The sequence below is a fragment of the Triturus cristatus genome, chromosome 3_2 (genome assembly GCF_964204655.1).
Source record: "Triturus cristatus chromosome 3_2, aTriCri1.1, whole genome shotgun sequence".
In the NCBI taxonomy this organism is placed as follows: domain Eukaryota; kingdom Metazoa; phylum Chordata; class Amphibia; order Caudata; family Salamandridae; genus Triturus; species Triturus cristatus.
Window position 1 is genome coordinate 510,741,534 of NC_140584.1, and position 23,542 is coordinate 510,765,075.

The window sequence follows — 23,542 nt, forward strand, 5'->3', positions numbered from 1 at the left end:
GCGCCATCTTGTCTCTCCCCAGCGCGACACGCAGGAAAGCGCACGGCAGCTATTTTAGGCACCCTGGTCTCTCCCTGCTCATTGCCGATCGCCAGCACGTCCCCCTGGCGCTGCAAACATTCCCCCGCGCGCCGGCCACCCCCGCTCTCTCATACACGGGCCATAAACCCTCTCCTTCTGCGCGACCCTGCCATGGAACCACACCCCACGCCTGACCGACATCCCATACATGGTCATGCATCTCTTTGATAACCCCCTTCCTCTGCGCCCCATTGTCCGAACCGATCCCAGGCCATCACCTAGCCCTGCGGATGCAGTTTATTGCACCTACTGTAAGGGAAACACCCCACATCAAAGGGATTACAGTAGATCAAGGCCCCCACCCCCTGAGACCCGACCGGTCGCACACACCCCCGGGAAGTGGCGGAATGTCCAGCTGTGTGATAGTAGATAAGAAATGAGCAGTTCCTAGGGGTGCTGTCTAAGACAGGGGAAAAGGGGGGAAGGGGAAGCACAGGTGTTTCTTCGAAATGCCCTCACACACCCCAAGGGATGTCATGCTTCATCATATGGGCATTTGCCCCCCGTCTGGCCGGCGCTGCAATGCCTGACGGGCTCCCGAAACCGGGGCTCTTTATCGGGGATCTTTTGAAGAAGCCGTATGGGTGCGTGTGGGTGTGAGGGCGGATTGGTGCACTAGGGGTGAGGTGGATAAAAAAGGTTATAAGAGCAATCCTGCCAATTACTTCATTACTTAATTCATGAGGTAGCTCCAACCTTATTAAAAATGTGAAGAAGCCCTGTATAGGAAATAATGTTCCCTAAGGGCTAAACTTGAGTGAGTGTGGTCAACATGTTTCGTGCCCCATCTGCCCCAGAAGGGGTCAATGGCACTTCGTCAGGACTGATTAAATGAGAAATGAGTGCACCGCCGTATCGCAGTAGTTGCTGATTACGGCAGGAGGAGGTTGATGAAGAACTGGTACTTGGGATGTACCAAAACCTGTGGGAGAAAGGGAAGAGATGAAAAAAGGGGGGGGGGGGATTAAGACCAGCAATTAGACCTGCCAAAAACACATAAAGTACAGGTACTGTGGTGCAGAACACATTGTGAACTACAAGTGGCTAAAAGACTCCAACCCAGCTAAGGAGTGACTAGGTAGATGAGTCGTGAGGGAACCAGTGTTTGGTAATCCGAGGTGGTAGAAGGGTAGTAAAAAACATAATAAAAAGCGAGTGACCAGCATGGTATGCGATCTTATGTGGTTCAGTGAGAAAGAAAGAAGAGCTCGACTAGTCATGACGTTGACCAATCAAGAGCGTCTAATTAGGCAACATCTAAATAGACCATTTCAATTAGCATTTAACCACTACAATAGACCGGGACCTGCAGGATGATGAGGTAAGACAGTTTATTGATCTGGTAGCTAGAGCAATAATGGCTAAGACCGGACTGAATTACAATAGCATGCATGATGGGAGAACTGCTGTAAAAACGGTGACGGGCATTAGTTGAAGACTCACCCCCAATGGCCTAATTCGGGCTGACGGGGAGGTACAGAGCACTACAGTTGCTCCGGAGTCTAAGAGGAAGGTAAAACAAAAGAAACAAAGACAGATCCTGTTACAGCAATCTATTTGGAAGCGGCGTGCAGGGCAGGCTTACCGTATTCGAAGAAAGACCTTGAGTGGTACTCACAGCGGTAGACAAGCAACTTCGCCGGTGTCCTACCCTCGCTCTGGGCCCCGTAAAGAGACGCTTGCGTGGGCGTGCTTAAGTAGCGCTTTGTGATGAGCGTACCTGGACGTGGCGGCCATCTTAGAATGGGCTCTCAAAGCGATACCAACGAGGATCATTTACCGGAAGTTTTCTCCGCCGTAGTATCGCGGCGGCCATATTGGAGTGTGATAGGTGTTCAAGGAAAAGGTGTAATCTATCTGATCGGGCGCTGACCCTTATTCCTATACCTATATGTATGTCAATCATACCCAGACTTAATACGATGTAGTGCATTATGGAATCAACGGAAAAGTTAAATAACATAAACGAGGTAGAGTTTCACAAAGTGCTCATAAGGTATAGAGTGCCTAAAGAGTCCACCTTGGAGTATGTTTTTCCAGATAAAACCATCCATCATGGGCATGTAATTATTATCAGTTCAGCTAAAAAGTGTGGTAATAAAACCAGAGGGGTGGTATCATACCAGGTAAATCGAGTTGTGCCATTAAATGATTAGAGATGATGTGAGACCAGTTCAACCCTGAAGTCTCTAATTATTGTTTAGTTCTGCCCAGGGTATGTCGTCATTTAAACCCCTGAGATGAGAGCCCAACTTAAAAACCCAGCATTGTTCTTTCCTAAACAGGGCTTCTTTTGTGATGTTGGGGAAGGCCTCTAGAATAGTCCAATTTAGATCATTGGTCGTATGGTTGTTTTCTGCAAAATGTGAACACATTTTAGTATTTGTCTTTTTGCAACGTACGTTACTTCTGTGTTCAATTAGTCTAGTTTTGACTTGGCGGGTGGTCATCCCAATGTATTGTAGGGGGCATGGGCACGTGATCAGATAGATGCAGTTACGGGTGTTGCAATTAGTGTGTCTTTTCTGGGTCCAATTCCAGTTGCTAGTCAGTTGAACTGTTTTGGAAGCTCGAGTTAAAGGACATGCCACACATTGACCGCAAGGGTAGTGACCACAGACCGGAGGTAGGTTCCATAAGGTGGTGGGGACTGCAGGGTCTGTCTTTTTTGGTCTGGTGTTAATAAGGAGATCCTTGAGGTTTGACGTGCGTTTAAAGGCAAATCTCGGTTTTTGTATGGACAAATCACCTGAGTCCAGGATACGCCAATGTTTATTAATGACCCTTTTTAACATGTTGGATTCTGTGGTAAATGTAGTAACACATGTGATCAGATCTGATTCAGATTTGGTTTTTGATTCCAAGAGGGTAGATCTGTGAGTGTTGCGTGCTCGTTTCTGTGCATTGTCAATGATGCGGGTAGGGTATTGTCTCTGAGCTAGATTCATACTGAGTTCAGAAGCTTGTCTTTTGTAGTTTTCCATTTGGCTGCAGTTCCTGCGGATGCGCAGGAACTGCCCGTACGGAAGGTTATCCTTAAGTGCTTTTGGATGGAAACTATTGTATAGTAAGGGACAGTGGCTGTCGGTGGGCTTTTTGTATGTGATTGTTTCCAAAAAGCCCATCTGGTTGATAATGGTTAGGTCAAGGAACGGAAGTTCCTGAGTGGAACAATTGGCAGTGAATTTTAAAAAGGGATTGAGATCATTGATCCATGACATGAAATTTGGAATATCTTCCATGTGACCCTTCCAAAAAATTAAAATGTCATCGATGTAACGCTTCCATTGGAGAACGTTACTCGAAAAAGGGTTGGTGTCCGTGAGCACATACCTTGCCTCAAAGTCCGACATATAGAGACATGCCAGACTTGGGGCAAAGGTACTGCCCATCGAAGTACCTTGGGTTTGGTGGAACATAAGTTCCTCGAATTGAAAAAAGTTTTCGGTGAGAGCGATACTTGCACACTCCATGACGAAACTCACGGGGGTAGGTGAGTCCCAGGTCGTATTGAGCAAGATCGTCTCAACCACCTCAAGAGTGTTGAGTTGAGGGATGTTGGTGTAGAGGGCCTCAACATCCAGCGTAAGAAGTACATCTGGATGTGGGCCCTCCAAGTTGGTAAGTTCAATCAATTTGAGGACGTCTCTGGTGTCTTGTAAGAATGTGGGGGTGGTACGCACTAATGGTCGTAAAAAATGATCGCAAAATTTAGAAAGTGGTTCCAAAAGGGACCCTATGCCAGACACAATTGGTCTTCCAGGGGGGGGAGATACCCCTTTGTGGATTTTTGGCAGTGTATAAAAATAGGGTATTTTTGGTTTGGTGTTCACTAAAAATTCGGCTTCATTTTTAGAGATCCATCCTTGGTTCCTTGCCGCTGTGACCATGGAGTTTATTTTGGTAGACAGGCGGGGCGTGGGGTCAGTAGTAAGTGGTGTGTAGTACTTGGTGTTTTGTAATTGGCGTAGACATTCCATTCGGTAGTCTGTACTAGCCATAATCACTATTGCACCACCTTTGTCTGCTTCCTTGATTGTTATGGCAGCGTCGTTGGCTAGTGTTTTTATAGCCAGGGCCTCCTCATTGGTCATGTTTGAAAAATTTGAAGTATGGCGTTTGTTGGAAATTTCTTTAAGTACTGCTTTCTCAAAGGTGAGAATTTCTGATGGGACCATGCTGGTGGTAGGAGTGAAAGTAGAAGGTTTTCGTAGACCGGTATCCGAAGGCTGTGAATTCGGTTGATCGCCAAAATAGGCCTTGAGGCGGATTTTTCTAAAGAGATTATGGATTTCCAAGTTAGTGCGGAAGGCATCTACCTTAGGTGTAGGTACAAATCCTAGGCCTCTTTTAAGGACATTTGTTTCTGTGTTGGTAAGAGGGCGATCAGATAGGTTAACGATTAGTTTCTCTTCTCCTGGTGGCTCCGTAGTTCCATGTGTGGTGGTGGTTGCGGCACCTGATCCTGCCATTGTACTTGTTTTTGTTGGTTCTGTGCGCCTCTTCTTCTTCTGCCTTGCCCCTTGCCCCAGCCTCTGCCTAAAAAAGGTTGTGGTTGGAAGGGTTGGAAGGGTGGGAAGAGAGGTGGTGGTCCTTGTGGATATTGCCACATGGGTGGTCCTTGGAATGGATAAGAGCATTGAAAGGGAGGTGGCCCTTGGAAAGGTCCTTGGTATGGTGAATTTCCATACCCGTACATGGTGTTGGTAGGTCTACGAGACTGCTGGTTGTGGTGATAGGTTCCTTGCGACTCAGTACTAGAGTTGCTGCTTGAGGAATTTGTGCGTCGGCGAGGGTTAGTACTGTCGTCTGATAAGTAGTCATCTCCAGAGGGTACAAAATCATCTTTAAGGTAGGGGTACACCTTTTCCTTGCTGAACCGCGTGATGTCCTTCTGGAGCTTGGTTACTTTTTGTTGCATCAAGTAATCTTTGTTGTCATTGATCTCTTTTGTTATTTCTGCCAGTTTTGCCTTGAATGCGGTGATGGTTATGTTGGCCTTCATAGTACCTTCTGCTATGGTTATCTTTTGGATGAGGTCGTCAGCTAACCTTTTGGCGGTAGCCATCTCCTACTGTGGGTGGGGTGGGGACTTCCACTGTAGATATGTGTGGGAACGAGCTCGAAGTGGGGATTCTGAGGATGTTCTTTCTTACATCAAAGTGATCTCAAGAATGTGCCATGTATGATAACCCTGCAATAAAGTCATAAACGTGTGTATAAGAGACCAGGTCTCAGAGATGCAGTTAGAGCACCTCGTGACGATACCTTGCTGTCTGATCTGATGTGTTCTGCTCCGACGGAATAAAACTTTGTTTCCTGCCTTCCAGTCTCCGGCGCCTGCCTCTTTCATTGGTAAATTATCGAATGGTATAAGAGGCGATTACCGCCGGGCAATACTTGAAAGGTTATCGACTGAAACTGCCGCTACCGTTTAACAACCTCACATATTATATCACTCATGACATGGTCAGTGACATCACTGATGGCATCTCAAATTAGATCATTGATGACCACTGATAACATCATCAGGTGAGTGTGTTTTCTAAGAGTTTATGAGTGTTAAACTTATATACTAATCTACTACAAAAGTTAGATTAGTAAACTAGTTGTACTACTAATGAGTGATACTATTTCTAACATATGTGATCTGAGTGGCTGTGTGAATACCAGTATCAGTGTGTGAGTGGGTGTCTGAGTGGCTGTATGGGTGTGTGAGTGCGTGCATGAGTGGCTGTATTGGTGAGTGAGTGGGTTTTTGACTAGCTTTGTGGGTGTGTGAGTGGTTGTGTGGGTGTGTGTGTGTATGTCTGAGTGGTTGTTTGGGTGTGGGATTGGTCTTGTGGGTGTGTGATTGGGTGTGTGTTAGACCTGGTATATTTGCCGTGTTTTTCCCCTGTCTTTTTTGCTTCTGACCTCCTGTTTTTGACTGTGTGCTGCATTTAGTTATTGCTGGTTTTAGAACTCTGGGCACTTTAGCACTGCTGATCAGTGCTAAAGTGCAAGTGCTCCCTGTGTAAATTGTGATTATGATTGGCTATGCATGATTGGCATATTTGATTTACTGGAAAGTCTCTGGTAAAGTGCACTGTGTGTGCCCAGGGCATGTCAATTATTTGCTACTAGTGGGGCTGCTACACTAATTGTGCCACCCACATGAATGGCCCTGCATCCATGTCTCAGAACTGCCACTGCAGTGTCTGTGTGTGCAGTTTTAATATGCCATGTCTGCCTAACAAGTGTTTCCACTTGTCCGGCCCAAACCTTCCCTTTTTCTACATGTAAGTCACCCCTAACGTAGGCCCCAGATATCCCCACGGGCAGGGTACAGTGCGTGTGAAAGGTAGGACATGCACTGGTGTGTTTTATATTTCCTGATTGTGAAATACTACCAATTTCGTTTTCCTCTATTCCAAAGACTATCTCTCCCATAGGTTTCCATAGGAGCAGCCTTGTAGCCTCTCACAAGTGTAACTTCCAATTGGGAAGCGGTAGAGATTTGGAGTTTGGGGTCCCTGAACTTATAATTTAAAAATACATCTTTTATTGAAGTTAGTTTTTAAAATGTGTGTTTGAAAATGCCACTTTTAGAAAGTGGGCTTTTTCATGCTTTACCACTATATGCCTCTGACTTTCTGTGTAATCCACGTCTGATTTAGACTGACAATTGGGCTATTTGTGCATTTACTCTAGACAGTCACACAAAGGGAGCTGAGTGGGCCCTGCATATCCTGATGGCCCATCACCAGGCATATGGATAGGGCTGTGCCTGTCGTGCCACAAAGCTGTCTCCACCCCCCTGTAGTGTGTCTGGAGCCAGGTAAGGGAAAGGCAGGGTCTTGTGTACTACAGAGGCTTTCCTTTGAAGTTTGCCTACTTCAAAGGCAACAAGCATTGGCATAGCCAATAGGTCTCGCCTTTGGGACCTTATAAGTGTTTAGCCATGCAACAGTTGCATAACTAAATACTTATAAGGTCCAAAAAGCGAGACCTATTGGCTATGCCAAGCGGCCGTACGTCCGCAAAAGTGATCGCGATCAAACAGAAAGTGAAAGTAATCGCGGTAAAAGCGGCGCGCGCGCCGCGCCCGCGCACATGCACTGTAGCTCTAGGCTGGCCTGGTAGCACTTTTTGGAGCCCTCTCAATAAGTCTCGCCAGACCAGCGCATGCGCTGGGTCAGGCGAGACCTAAAAACTGGTATAAGTACTGGAGCTGGGGCACCATAGCTTCAGAACACTTCTGGACTAAGAGGAGATTATGCCAAGAAGAAGAGCTGGAGAAACTGTAGGAGGGAAACTACCACTGTGCTTGTTGCTGTGTTGGGCAGGCCTGCTGCTTGCTGCATCGGTCTTGGACAATGAAAGGACTGGACTTTGCTTTCTGTATCCTGCTTCCAAGGTTCTCCAAGGGCTTGTGTGTGCTTGCCTCCTATAAAGAAGTCTCAGTGGCATTAAAGACTTCATTTGCAGCCTCTGAACTCCTATGCTGGGAGTTCTGACCTGCCCCATGGTGCCAATTCCAGTTCTGGGCCCTTGAAGGTGGTTCTTCTGCAAAGAAGCCCGAAAATCCATGTATCGACCTTCAGCGCCTGTTTTTTCCCCACCGTAATCTTGTTGTGCAGTTGAAAAACCAACGCATCTCTGCAGTGTGGCCTAAGAATTGACTGCGCCTGCAGTGCAGCTGAAAAGATCGCAGTAGCCTGAGCCCTGAGCACTGTGTCCCCAACGTCAGAGCCACCTGCTCTGACTCCGACGCAGGCACTGCTGTCCATCTGAAGAAATCGACGCATCACTAGCTGATGACATCTCAAATGACATCACTCATGACATCATCCAGTGAGTGTGTGTGTTTTCTAAAAGTTTATGAATGTTAAACATAGTACCAAGGTACTACAAAACTTAAAATAGTATACTTTCTGTACTACTAATGAGTGATACTATTTCTAACATATATTATTTGAGTGGCTGTTTCACGGAGTGTATTCGTGTGTGAGTGGGTGTCTGAGTGCCTCTATGGGTGTGTGTGTAGGAATGTGTGAGTGCATGCATGGGTGTATAAGTAAGTGTGTGAATAGCTGTGTGAGTGAGTGGCTGTGTGAGGGACTGTATTATGAGTGAGTGGGTGTGTCAGTGGCTGTATGGGTGACTGAGTGGCCATGTGAGTGGCTGTATGGGTAGGGTAGGTGAGTGGGTTTGTAAGTGACTGTATGGGTGAGTGGGTGTCTGAATGGCTGTATGAGTGAGTGACTGGATGTGCAAGTGGCTGTATGGGTGAGTGGATGACTGTTTCAGTGGGTGTTTGGTCAAGTGAGTTGCTGAATGAGTGGCTATATTGTAGCGTAAGTGTCTTTGTGAATGGATGTATGGGTAAGTGAGTACAGGTATGAGTGTTTATATGGATGTTTTAATTGTTATGTAAGTGGCTGTGTGGGAGTGCTTGTATGGATGAGTGAGTGGCTGTGTTGAGAGGCTGTATGGATGTATGACTGTATGTGTGAGTGGCTGTATAGGTGAATAAGTGGGTGTGTGAGTAGCTGTATGGGTGAGTGTCTCGCTCTGTGAGGGGCTGTACGGGTTAGTGACTGGTTGCATGATTAGCTTTTTGGGTGAGTGAGTGGTTGGGTGAGTGCCTGTATGAGTAAGTGGGTGTCTCAGTGGCTCTATAGATGAATGAGTGGTTGTGTGACTACTTGTATGGGTCTGTGAATGGTAATGTGAGTGGTTGTGTGTGTGTGAGTGTATGAGAGGTTGTATAGGGGTGTGAGTGGGTGTGTCAGTGCTTTGTGAATGATGTCATGAGTGATGTAATTTGAGATGTCATGAGTGATGTCATCAGTGATGTCACTGACCGTGTATTACGGGGGCGTATGTAATAGTTAGCTCAGGTAACTATAACTGCTGAATTTCACTGGTTTTGTACGAGTGAACTGTGAGCGTAAATATAATGTTTCTGTAACCTTTGTTTTTTTGAGTGAATTCCTAAGGTCTTTTTTTATTCGATTTTCTGACTGTAACGTCCCTGTAACCTTGTTTTTTTCAGTGAATTTTTAAGATTTTTTAAATAAAATTTCCTAAATATAACGTTCCTGTAACCTTTGTTTTTTCAGTGACTTTCTAAGGTTTTTGAAATTATTTTTCCTAACTCTAACTTGTAACCTTTGAAAATTAGTGTGTTATTGAGGGCAACAGTGTCTCAGTGGGTGTGTGACTGAGTGAGTGAGTGTCTCACTGGGTGTGTAAGTGAATGTGTGAGTGTCTCACTGGGTCCATGAGTGATTGTATGAGTGTCTGAGTGAGTGTCTGAGTATGTCTGTGAGTGGGTGCGTGACTCTCTGAGTAGGTTTGCGAGAGGATGTGTGAGTGTCTAGGTGGATCTGTGAGTGAGTGCGTGAGCATCTGAGTGGGTCTGTGAGTGGTTGCATGAGTCTCTGAGTGGGTCTGTGATTGGATGCATGTGTGTCTAAGTGAGTCTGTAAGTGAGTGTGTAAGTGTATGAGTGGGTCTATGAGTGGGTATGTGAGTCTCTGAATGGGACTGTGAGAGGGTCCATGAGCCTCTGTGAGTCAGTGTTTGAGTCTCTGAGTAGGTCTGTGAGTGGGTGACAGAGAATGAGTAAGTAAGTGCATGAGTATCTGACTGGGTCTGTGAGTGGGTGTACGTGTCTCAGTTCATCTGTAATGTGGGGGATGAGTATCTGAATTGGTCTGTGAATGGTTGTGAGAGTGTCTGAGTTGTTCTGTGAGGGGGTGCCTGAGTGGGATCTGCTCACTCTATGCTCATTTTCTTCCTTTTTTCTACTTGTTTCTAACCTTTATTTTGCCTTTTTCTGTTTGTTTCTAACCTCTAATTTGCCTCTTTCTGCTCTTTTCTGACCTTTATTTCGTCTCTTTCTGCTTGTTTAAAATCTGTATTTTGCCTCTTTCTGCTCATTGCTGGCCTTTATTTTGCCTCTTTCTGTTAATGTCTGATCTCTATTTTGCCTCTTTCTGCTGGCCTTTATTTTGCCTCTTTCTGCTCATTTCTGTTTTTTATTTTGCCTCTAGCTGCTCATTTCTGACCTCTATTTTTCCTCTCTCTGCTCATTTCTCATCTTTATCTTGCCTCTTTCTGCTCATTGATGACCTCTATTTTGCCTCTTTGTCCTCATTTCTGACCTTTATTTTGCTTCTGTCTGCTCATTTCTGACATCTATTCTGCCTCTTTTTATTAATCTCTCACCTTTATTTTGCCTCTTTCTACTTATTTCTCACCTTTATTTTGCCCATTTCTCACCTTTATCTTGCCTCATTCTGCTTGTTGCTTACCTTTATTCTGCCTCTTTCTGCACCTTTCTGACCTTTATTGTGCCTCTTTCTACTCCCTTCTGACCTTGATTTTCTCCGCTGGCTGATTTCAGACCCGGGATCCCCATCCCCAGGGGCCCAGCCACAGTCCTCTGGGTGCCCATAGGGCACCCATTTTGTATTGGGTCCACAGGGGGAGCCTGAATGCCCCTGGGGTCTCTGCCGGCTCCCCACCTCGTGTGGGAGCCGACATTGCTTTCGTACACAGGAAGCTGCTAACCATGCCCCCTGTGTATGAAAGTAATTTGTTTGTTTTCCTGCTCGCTTGACAGCTGTATGGGTAAGTGACAGGTTGTATGAGTAGCTTTATGGGTGAGTGAGTGGTTGTTTGAATGCCTATATGAGTGAGCGATTGGATGTCTCAGTGGCTCTATGGATGAGTGAGTGGTTGTGTGAGTACTTGTATGGGTCTGTAAATAGGTATGTGAGGGGTTGTGTGAGTGGGTGTCTGAGAGGTTGTATAGGGGTGTGAGTGGGTGTGTCAGTGCTTCTGTGAATGATGTAATCAGTGATGTCATTTGAGATGTCATGAGTGATGTCACTGACCATGTCATGAGTGATGTAATATGTGAGGTCAGAAGCAGTGCATTGCGGGGTTGTCGGTTATAGTTAGCTCATGTAATGATAACTGCTGAATTTCACTGGTTTTGCACAAGTGAAATATGAGCTTAACTATAATGTCTCTGTAACCTTTGGTTTTATCAGTGAATTTTTTAACTTTTCAATTCTATTTCCTAACTATAACGTCCCAGTAACCTTTGTTTTTCAATGAATTTCTAAGGTTTTTAAATCCAATTTCCCAACTATAATGTCCCTGTAACCTTTGGTTTTTACAGTGAACATATATATATATATACCAAGAGCAGGGGAGAAATTGATTCACGCCTTCAGAAGTATGAAGAATCCATTAAGGCTCGTAAAATATTTAAATTTGCTAGGGATAAGAATGACTACGAATCTGGAAGAATTTTCACTTTTGCACGAAAATTCGACAATGTTAAAAGGCAAGCTTTAACATCCAAAGTGACTTCATCATTAACTTCCAATGTGCGCCACCCTGAAGAAACGGAATCTGAGTTAGAACTGAGCTCGGCTGTCAGCAGTGTTTGTTCAGATGATAGCGGGCCAACTACAGGACTCATGTCAATCCCAAGCAATATTTCTCCATCGGAGGAACTGGGTTTTTTAGTGGAAGATCGCCGCCATACATTGCGGCAAACGTGGGCTGGTGGGAGGAACATGTCCTCAGATGCACCCTTGGTGAATTGTATTTAACTCATGTCGTACGCTGGTGGAGGTTCTTCGACGATGTTTGCATTATTTGGAATGGGTCAATTGATTCAGCCAATGAATTTGTGAAGCTGGTCAACCTGAATGATTTGAATCTAGAGTTCACTGCCCATATTAGTGCAGACCATGTTGAATTCCTCGATGTTGAATTGTATATCCTTGACAATAATATTCAGACAAAAGTACACTGCAAGAGTACAGCTGGGAATGCAGTACTCCATGCTCAGAGTTCCCATCCTTATCATCTTCTTAGGATTATTCCCCATGGAGAGTTCCTCCGCATCAAGCGAATCTGTAGTACAGACTTGGACTGTAGTAGATGCCAGGAACAATCGTTCCATAGATTCTTAGCTCGTGGGTACAAAAGAAAAGATCTGAAATCTGCACTAGCTAAAGCCAATATCACAAACCGCATTGAATATCTTGAGTCGGTTACCAGGACGACCACCCATAAATCTATGTCCATTACCAATAATGATTTTAGTGAGCCTAATCCTATTCGGTTTATTAGCACTTTTAGTAATCAGGACAAGGATTTAAGAAAATTGATTTACAAAAACTGGCCCATAGTGAAAACTGACCTCACTATGTCTCAGCTAGTACCTGATTTACCTCAGATAACTTTCAGGAGAGCTCCCTCTATGAGGGATGCCTTGGTGAGAACTAGTCCTGAGGTCACTAGCACACATACTTGGTTGTCTAATCGGAAGGGTTTTTTTAAGTGTAGCTCGTGTCGAGCGTGCAAATTTGGTATTAATACATGTGAATTCATGAGTGCATTTGATCAGATCACTATTACCCTTAAAGGTTTCTTCACGTGTAAAACTGATCATGCAGTATACGTTCTTGAATGCTCTTGCAAATTGAAATATATTGGCAGTACCAAATTACAGGCATCAGCACGGATTTTACAACATTTACGAGCTATTGTTAAATCTGACTCCAGTTACCCTGTTGCCCGTCATTTTAAATTAGTTCATCAGAATAATCTGAATGATTTAAAGTACTTTGTGATTGATGCAGTACCTAAATTACTAAGAGGGGGCAACTGGGAAAAACGTCTCAGACAATTAGAAACCCATTACATACTTTTATTAGACACTAAGATGCCAAATGGCCTTAACACAGGGGAAGACATGCATAATTTTCTATGAATAGAGGTTTTAGTTTAATGCGTCTCTGTGCTAACTGTTAACTCAATTTCTGAACACTATTTCTTATTGCACTTTTGGTACTAGTCCTCCTGGCTGACCTAATTATATCAATACAGTTTATTCGGATTGTGGTTTTTACCCAACTGTTCCCTTTTGGATTGGTTTTAGATTTTTCACCATGGTCTTTGTCTGTTATAAAGTTTTTTTGGAATGATTCTATATGTGCTTCCATTTGTATTCTATCTGGTAGCCCTGGGTTTAGTGAGGTCTCAACTCTGGATGGTACCAATTCTACTTAGTTATAAACCCCTCTTTAGTTTCCTTATCATTCCTGCTGCTAGATTGTTATGCTATGCTAGAACAGGTCCTTGGCTCTGGAAACAGCTTGTTTTCCTGATTACAGCCACCTCCTGAGTATGCTGCATGGCCGTGCATAAGCTCAAGGGATTGGAGTAAAGAGTCAGTACATTTGAGACAGGTGCAGCTTCTCCAAGAAGAGGGAGAACATGGACTGTTGAATGCTGAGGTCTAGCCGAGGCCTATCATGAGAACTGGCAAATGGTGGGAAACTTAAAACTGATACACCAAGCACACAACTCTGGTTGGGGCTTGAGAAGCACGGTAGGCACAGGTAAGAACGGTGGGGCGGGGCGGCGTGGGGAGGGGGAAGTCAACAGATGACGGGATAGGTACAATTATATACAAAAATATATAAAATCACTTACTTAGCGCTTGCCGACTCGGCAATGTGGTGAGCGCAAGCAGTGCTTTAAGTGGGAAAAAAAAACTGGGGGTGCTCTAAAAGGGGCGTGGTTAATGTCTTGACGGGGCATGGCCTATCCGAGTAGGGGCGTGGTCTAAATCAAAATAACTAGCACTGTGTGCTTAAGAAAATCATGAAGTCGCATCCAGCAAAGGATAATAAAATAGGCAAAAAGGTATATTTATTAAGTATAACCCATATGCATCCCGCTATATAGCACAACAGCCAACATACACCTAAAACAAGCCAGGACAATTGGCTTTGTCAATGGCTGTTAACTGCATGAGATAAAAGAGCAACAACAAAGATTTTGTTGTAAATAATACTGAAAAGGTTTCAATTCTGAAATTATGAGACTCTGAATTAAACATTACTCAGGCCTTTGGAAGATATCGTGGTCTTCCGTGTCTCAAACACTCATTCTTCCCTTCATACCACATTTCTCTGCAGTCTACGTGTAGCCTTTGTGTTCTTGTTCTCTTCACATCTTTTTTTGCGCTTCTCACACTTCAACTCTTTTCCCCTTGAGCACAGACTTGTCACTCACCACTGAATGTGCTTCCTGGCATGTCCTTCTCTTCACCACCCCTTTCAGATAAGACCATTTTATTTCACACCTTGCTTTTCTGTAACAGTTTTTCTGGCAAAACATGAGCCTCACACAGGTCTGGCCAGCTAACAGGCCCTCTCCCCTTTATGAACTCCCTAGCATCTCATTCACTTCACCACCTCTTGCACACACAACACGTTCACTCGCCTCCAAGAAATTTATTTTCTGTTACTCACGCTGTGTCAATAATTTGACCACTGCTTATCTCTTTCACACACATCTGCATAGAATCACAGTTGCAGCTGGCATACATGATCTCTGCAGAGAGGCCGAGGATAGAATGGGCATGTATTGTGAACTCTTTTTGGACACAGTGACAGCCAAGTGAGAAACTCGCACCTCGTTCAGCCTCAACTCCAGAACTCTATATTGTGGCCTTTTATAAGCACCTGGAAGCCACTCAGTTCAAAGTATGCACCACACAAGAGTAATGTGCGTCACACATACTACAGATATAGAACATCCAAGAAGGAACAAACACCTTTGGGAAGAGAAGATTAAGTTAAGCATATGAAATATAAACAGAACTTAAATCATGGACTTGGATTACCTTAACATGTTGTACATTCACTGCTCAGAAATCGGGCAATGAGTTTTGTCTGTAAAGGTAAGGACGTGATTATAGAGCCTGATAGGGCTGTTTCAATGTTAGCTTGTAATTACTTCCGGGTCTGAGACCCACAGGGACCCAGCCCATTTAAAGCCCTGATCCCACCAATAATCAGGTGAAGCAGGCTCCCATTATTACAAATATGCCAGTAAAGAAGGAAATTATTAAAATAGTCTGGGAATGTATTTTCCACATTTTCCTGCATTGAAGTGGAGGTAGGCACTTTTAGGCGGGAGAAAGAATAAAAAAAAACATTTGGGATTTTAAAAAACGTGAGTCTTCTGCTTGAATCTTTGCTGCTGGCATGTGTGCGATGATGGAATGCTCCCTCTTCTCGGCAGACACGGACACCACACACAGAAAGGCTAGACTGCAACACAGTGGAATCGCAGGCCCCAGACATTCATTTTGGCACTGAGCAGAAAACAACTAATTCTTGTGTTTCAGTTAAAGTTCCACTTCATTGAAAAGCCAGTCCTGCGGTGCACAACAGACGTGCAAGCATGCACGCGTCGCATCTGCAAGTGGTGTCTGAATTGCAAACGGGGGTATTTGCTAGAAAAAAGGAGTAAACAACCTGTTGTAAAAGGGTGGACGAAGCTCAGATCGAAGCTGTGTCCATGTTAATTTTATTAACAAACTTACTCCAGTGCTTTAAGTGGGAAAAAAAGAGTCTGAGCACCGGCAGTTTTTTTTTGGGCCCTCAAAACGGGTCCGAAAAAATAAAAATAAAGAACGGACTACCTTTAGTAGCCACGAAAATAGAGCCCGATAGAGACCCGTTTCGAGGGCCCCAAAAAAAAACTGCCGGTGCTCAGACCCGGACAGACCCGGCCCGCTTAAAGCCCTGAGCGCAAGGTAAGTTGTTTTATTAATTTTTGTATTTCATTTTACCTATCCCATCGTCTGTTGACTTCCCCCTCCCCACCCCACTCGCCTCGCCCCACCACTTACCTGTGCCAGTCATGCCAGGGAGGGGGGCGGGCCTTTGCGCTTGTGACTGAGACCCACATAGGATCTGTCCTATCGTAGAGAGAGGGAGAGAGAGAGACGAGGTGAATAGTGAGCATTGGAGGTACCCCTGTCCGTGGTGCAGTGTCCTGTATCAGAATCTCTGAGTAACTGCGTATTGTGGTGTGTTGTAGTACATTTTAAAGTTTATTACAGTGATTCTCTGTTACAAAGTTTAGCACTGGGCTAGGCAACGGTTATTATGCTGTTGGGTGCTGAGCTTAGCCTGTGACTGCTCTCCATCGCTCCCAGAGAGTCAAATGCTGAATGGTTTGCACCTGACCTAGTTTGCAGAGCCAGAATAGTAGGACAGACCCCGGGACATAAGAAGCAAATGACCCCGAAGCCATGACTGAGGCAGGTAGTCAATGTGTGCTTTGTGGCCCCCAAATGAGGTCCAGCCACTACTCTTGATAATAGCCGCAGTTTACCAGACTGTGGGCACAGATTAACTGAATCTTTACATGTACTGACACCATGGTTAAGATATTCTGGTCGGAAACAGCACATCCTCCTAGAGTCCATCTGTGATTTATATCAACATCCAAACTCTAAACCTGTGCCATTGTTTTTAATCACAAATCGTAATCTTTTCCTTATGGGTTTAGCAATACGGAAAACCTTTAAAAATGCACATTACAATATGTTTAGTTGAAGCTTTCCAAAGAAGTTACATTTGCATTTCGTACGCTGTGCATCTGTTTATTATTAATGTATGAATAAGAGGCAGTACCAATGCCAGATCCTGAAAGGGGTATTAGCTGAAGAGCTGGAGGCAAAGTAAAACATCCTTGCGGAAGGCGCATTGCCCTGCGATCCACAACATGAAAGGATCGAACGAGTGTGCGAGAAATAAAGAGGGTACATAATTAATATTAACATAGATTAAACGTCGTGCTGTGGTTTTTTTTTGGGGGGGGGGGGTGCGGGGGAGGGAGAAAGGGGTGGGCTACACGTGTGCCTCTTGAATCAGAAGAATTCCCCATGTGATATGTGCATGTTAAATTGAGCCCATATGTATTTCACACAATTAAAGCGCTGTTCACCACTATATGTTGGAAAGATATGGAAAAGATGAAAGAGTGTATCCGATGTGTTTTTACCAGCTCCAGCAATATGTCTAATTGCACCAAAAAAGAAGGGGGGAAGCCTTCCACAAGGAAAGCATTTGAAACTGATTCTCAGCAACCCCAGCACACCACATGCTCTGAGCTCCTGCAGAGCACCCAGCATCTAAAGTAACAAACGGCCCTTCTGTCCTCTCTAATGCAGTCTTTCTTTCTGACAGGAAGTGCAGCGTCAGGTGAGCCCCTCTGCCTCACGCGCATACAGACCTAGTCATACCTCGTTTACACTCGAGATACGCATCTTCTGAAGGGCAGGCTACAGTCCTACCATTTGTAGCTCTGACAATTAAAACACACGGCCCTTGTGGATTTCACTGCTATTAATCATAAGGAAGTAAAATATGCGCCTTCGTTTTAAAGCGCTTTACCACAAATTCTACATCCATAACACACAATTCGGTACTAGGAACGTTTACATTTAATACATCTGCAGTTTCATTTTTGCTTCCTCTGTATATAGATGCTAGTGGGAGATTTACATTGCGGTATAGCGTTTTGCGCTTTACAATGAACAGTTCATTTAAAATGTATGCGGATATGTATACCATACAAACACAGTCAGGTACTTTCTTTTCTCAAGACAGTAAAGCGAGGAGAACGCTGATACAGGAAAACAGACATTGTATTATAATCTTAACATACATAAAATAAAAATGAAATTATTTTTAAAAAATACCACGACACCTAACCCAAGGAAGTTATACAAATATTCATTTGTATTCGCAGGATAAGACTTACATCGTGCTTGTGAACAAGTCTATAGAACTTGTGCTCTTTTCCTAAATTCTTGGAGCAAATGACAACATGAGAAAAATCCCACACCAATTTAGAAATTTAGAGTGAAATTTAATAAATTATTTGGCACCAAAGTGACAAAAATCCAATCAGTAGAACTGGAGATGTGCAATTTTAAAGATTTATAGTAAGTATAGCGCCTAAAAGCGCAAAGCACCACTTGCGAATATCTGCTTGTGCGAGACCGGGTGAAAGTCAAAATTCATGTTGACTGTGATGGAGCACAGGCTGAATTCAGGGATCAGGTTAGTCCTGCTGAAAAAGTTACCTTCCCGATGTCTAGCGCAAATAATTCAGCTTGCTGTGGAGGAGGCCAAATGGACGGTTGTTGCTGCAAAATAAAGAGCAGACCAGGCATCGTGAACGGTCGTCGTTGCAGTGTGAAAGTCCTGTCTGGCATCAAGGACGCTTATTGCTCGAGCTTCGTGTTTTTGCGGTCACCGTGGCTGTCCATACTGTAGCGTGAAGTGCAGATCTCACTTTTCCGGTCATCGCTGGCGGTCACTGTAGCGCCAAGGGTTGTGTTTACTGGAGGCTCATGTTGACAGTTGGCACGGGTGGCAAGAACTTGGCGCAAACTGGCTTTTCATGGCAGCCAACAGACCAAATCTTCAGGATTTCTCCTTTCTTCTACGAGGAGCTCAACTGATGCCACACCAAGGGCCCAGGACCTTGGAAGCATCTTTTTGGGATCAAGAACTCACTCCTGCAGAGGCCAGCTGAGCTCAGGCAGGTTCAATTGCACGTCCAGTTAGGTCAAGTGCAGCAGGTCAACTTGACAGTTGCAAAGAGCCTCTGGAGCTTGTTGTGTCATTGTTGCTGAGAGCCGGAGGTTAGACAGCTGACCCTTGGAAACTCTTCAGCCTGGGATGAAGGGTACAGGTTCAGTCTTCCTTCTCAGACAGCAGTGAAGGTCTCAAGCAGCAAGGCTGTGGAAGAAACTTCTGGAGCTCTCCCCCTACAGAAGTGTGTGGAATTTCCTGCCTCTCTGCCCTGGTCTCAGTCTGTCTGCAGGCACAAAAGGCTAGTGTGAAGTCTTTTGTGTGTAAGCTGAGGCAGTGTCTTTGAAGTGCAAGTGTGACAGGTGACAGCTCTGCCCCTCTCATGAAGTCATGATGGTCCATGGTTAGGACAAGAGAATGCCACCTTTCTAAAAGTAGCATTTTCAGAATTGTGACTTAAAATCCAACTTTACCATTAAAGAGAGTTCTAAATAACAATTCCCCAGGCACTAAAAATGACATTCCTACCTGCTCTCAGATAAAAGTTATATATATATTTTAAACAACAAGGGAACCCAAAGGTAATGGACCAGGGACCTTGGGAGTTAATTATTCTAGACAACAATGGTCCCTAGAAGGAAGAATTTTTGAGAGCGAAATGAATATAGACTCAGTCGTTACTATATTGGCTTGACTTGCCCAGCCGGGCAGAGGTCTAATATTTACTTTTAATTTTTTTTTAAAACAATTAGTACAAACAGTACATAAAGTGGGACACAAGCCTGTGTCCTACTTAGCCATGAGGTACAAGAGAGAGCGGTGAACAACAGGAGGCTCAGGCAATGCTAATTGGTTTATTACACATGAGTATACACAGAATTGTGAGGAACAAATCGCAAAAAACACCTTTACAAAGAACTAAATAGCAGTTTTTCGTATAAGGTGTATCAAGGTGTCGACGGCGTTTTGAACCGTGGAGAGAATGAGTGGTTCATCATCAGGACATAAGGTACATGCCTGTTAGGTAGAGCCTATTAGCCTGAAGGGAAAGTGTGGAAGGAAAATACAACAAAGAGGCAATTAGGGTATATATGCTTAGATGTCAAGAAGTTAAAAGACAACGCGGTTTTAAACTCAGGAAGGTGTGGATTGAAGAACGGTGAGTGGTAGTGAGTTGCGTAGTTAAGGAGCGGTTTTAAACTCAGGAAGGTGTGGATTGAAGAACGGTGAGTGGTAGTGAGTTGCGTAGTTAAGGAGCGGTACTGGAAGTGATAGGGTATGTGGTATAGTGGATTAGGGATATGCGTGTGACCTATCAAGGTGGCTAATTAGGCCAACAGCGTACAGTGCTGATGCGAGCAATAACGGCAAATAGGAACCATGCTGGGGAAGATGTGAATAGGATTAGTTAGATGCTACGAACACGTAGAATAAGCATATTTAAGGTTAAGGTGTTAGGGGAGAATAACCGGTGTGCGCATTACAAAGTAGGGACCCAATAAGAACAAAAGGAAGTGAGCCGCTAGAAAGTTAGAAAGGTCATGCCAATTATAAATATGTGAATCGTGATCATTCGTGTTGAGCCCGCATGAGTTGTGCACACATCCGGCAGAAACTTTAGACGTGGATCTAGTCAGAAGGTATCACGAAGATCTTATAATTGTGGGTCAATTTGTTCTGATACATGATAGTTAAACATTAAAACATAGAAACCGGTTAAAAAAACATACAGTTGATGGAGGGAAACTATAATATAGGCAGCACGAGCGATTTCTAAAAACAAGAAGGTCTTGTCATAGGACCACAATTTACTGGCAATTTGAAGCAGGAATTACGAACCACATCATAATGCATTACATGAATGAAAAATTCAGAATTATGCAACCCACTGAAGCGTAATTAATAGAGGGAGGTTTGTGGGGGGGCGGTGGTAAGAAATCTTGTGCCAGAGTTGTAACTTGTGCGGGTAAATTACATACCTAAACGGGTTTGGGTTAGGGAACAGAAGGTGCTTCTGGAGCGCTGCTGAATTGGCGGCGATTGGGGGTGAGAACGCTGCTACAATGGCGGCGTCTAGGAGTGAAAAGAATTGGTTAGACCCATGCGGTGTCGTGGGTAGGGCCGAAGTAAGCCAAGGTAGGCACTCACCAGTAGAATTCTTCGGGAATACCCGGTAAAAGATAGGTACAATTATGTATCTTGGACGGCTCGATCGTCTGGAAGAAGGGGGAAAAAGGTTAAGGTACTGGCAAGGAGTGGAAGCGTGCGTGTTATCCCGTTGGAGTCTAGGACTTACCGATTAGAAGCTGTGGCTCGATGGCGGACTCAGTCGTTACTATATTGGCTTGACTTGCCCAGCCGGGCAGAGGTCTAATATTTACTTTTAAACAATTTTAAAAACAATTAGTAAAAACAGTACATAAAGTGGGACACAAGCCTGTGTCCTACTTAGCCATGAGGTACAAGTGAGAGCGGTGAACTCACAATTCTCTGTATACTCATGTGTAACAAACCAATTAGCATTGCCTGAGCCTCATGTTGTTCACCGCTCTCTCTTGTACCTCAAGGCTAAGTAGTACACAGGCTTGTGTCCCACTTTATGTACTGTTTGTACCATTTTTAAAAAAAAATGTTTAAAAGTAAATATTAGACCTCTGCCCGCTGGGCAAGTCAAGCCAATATAGTAACGACTGAGTCTATATTCATTTCACTCTCAAAAATTCTCAGATAAAAGTTGTCACTTCTAAAATGTAATAAGGTAACCCAGTGTTATTCTTTGAGAGAGGTATGCTTTGCAATAGTGAAAAATGAATTTGAGAGTTTTTCAATACCAGGACATGTAAAACTTAAAAGAACACACCCAAACATTTTAAATAGAACGCACCCTGCCATATGGACTGTGTAGGGCGTACCCTATGGGTGACATATCTGTATTAAAAAGGAGGTTTTAGGGCTGGCAAAGGTAAATTTTGCTAGTTCAAAATCGGAGTTTTAAACTGTACACACAGGTTGCAACGGCAATGGCAGGCCTGAGACAGGTTTTGCAGTGGCGGCTGGTGACATTTGAAACTGGTGAGGCATAAAACAATTGCCGTACTTCACTGTGGGGAGCGAGCGTAGCGAGCGAGCCTGAACCACCTTCGGTGAGTTTGGGGGGTTCCCCGCCCAGAGAAAAGTTTGAAAATTAAGAATGCAAACGGTGCATTTTCAAGCAAATTTGAGAGTGTGACACTATCACGGAAGTGCTGCGCGTTTTCAGCCTCTGGCCTTTCAATATATATAACAGCCCAGGTACTCCACATCAGCTGCAGCCTGGTTTCAGCCAGTGACCCCCAACATGCAGGCCTGTACCCAGAAATCATCCCCACATGTGTCTGGAGCCAGTACACCCCCACCCCTTCTTTCCCTATCTGCATCCAGTTCCTGAGCTGCAGGAATGACAACAAACACAGCAGAGGAGCCAGACGGCCTCGTTCTGAGCCGCAGCAGACACTGCAAGCTGCTAGCAATATGCCCAGCCATCTTGCACTTTTGTCCCGGCGGGGTCTTGGATTCAGGGATATTCAGGGATATTCTCCATGCTCATTTCCGAACTGCCGTTAAAGTTCCATCTTTTTGATCACCCAAACCTCAAAGAGAGAAGCAGTGCACTGCTGGCTTTAAATAATTCTGGGAAAGTAACCAGATGTCTCTGTTCTGTGAAAAAACAGTACTTGAGAGGAGTAACGGCTACAGTGTGACCACAGAAATGGACTTATATCCCTCAAATGTGGAAAGGTCTGCAGAAGCTGAATAGGCAATTCAGGGGGAGTGACAGGGCACGCTGCCAGCATTTCAAGATTTCAACCTTCTGGCACTAGAGCAGCATGTGCCACCAGAGCTATGGATATCTGAAGACGGGTCAACCCCCTGCAGTACCCCTGGTCGCCTCTTCTCCTACGGCTCCAGCATACTACTAGAGCTCTGAGAACCTGCGGTCCCCAGCCCCTCCGGCTCCACAGTAGCAGCAACCCCCACAAATCTCTCAAGTTTCTCCCTATCCGCGCATGAGTGTGTAATGTAGGCCAATGTTTTTACTGTACAATTTACAACTTGAAATCCCGTTTTTATGAGGTAAACAGTATAAATACAAAAATGTGTACTGGATTCGCTAATCACTCGTGGACCTGGGAAACGTAAGATTTCTGTGTACCTGCAGTCCGTATCAGCCAGCAAAGTAAACATCCAGTCCAACTCCGGCCCTCCCACCACCATCAACGCCATCGCTCTTCGCATGCTGACGATTACATGCTCGATCACGCTCGCTCCAGAGAAATCTGGCTGCCACATTAACCTTTAGCAGCTGATCCAATCCGGTTCACAAGTACCAGAATGCACAGCGATGGTATCTTGAAAGCTAGAACCGACAAAGCATCCAACTCTCCTACCCGAGATCAACATTAAATCCCTGCATACTCACAAGCACTCTGGGAAAACCTTCTGCTTCCCTGGATCTCCCACTGGGCAAATGTACTTGCCTTGGTGGAGGCAGTAACTGATGGGAGTCTGAGATGAGTGAGTGAGCAATAGTACTTGCCTGCTAGAGGCACGTGCCACAAAGGAGTTTGAGCTGAGTGGGCGCCGGCAAGTTTAGGCAGACACATATGTAGCACTGAGGTGAAGGAATGCACACGTCTGAGGTGGAAGGCATGATTTTTACTTCTTTTTGTGTATTAGATTTAAGGAATAACAAAACCACAACGGAAAAAAGGCAAAACATCCCATTTAAAAACAAGCATTTACAATGCAATGGTCTCGGCAATATTATAGGTAGAGCTATTGGTATTGCTCATTATTTTTTTTATCATTTTTGTATCCCTAAATAAATGGCATTGTCATTTCTATTGGCATTAGCTTTTTTTTTGCATATGTGATACCTATTGCATTAGCAGTGAGGTAGTGAGAGAGTGAGGTAGTGATCTTTTTAGAGAGAGAAGTAGTGAGATAGTGAGGTAGTGATATAGATAGAGGGGAGTAGTGATGTATAGAGAGTTATG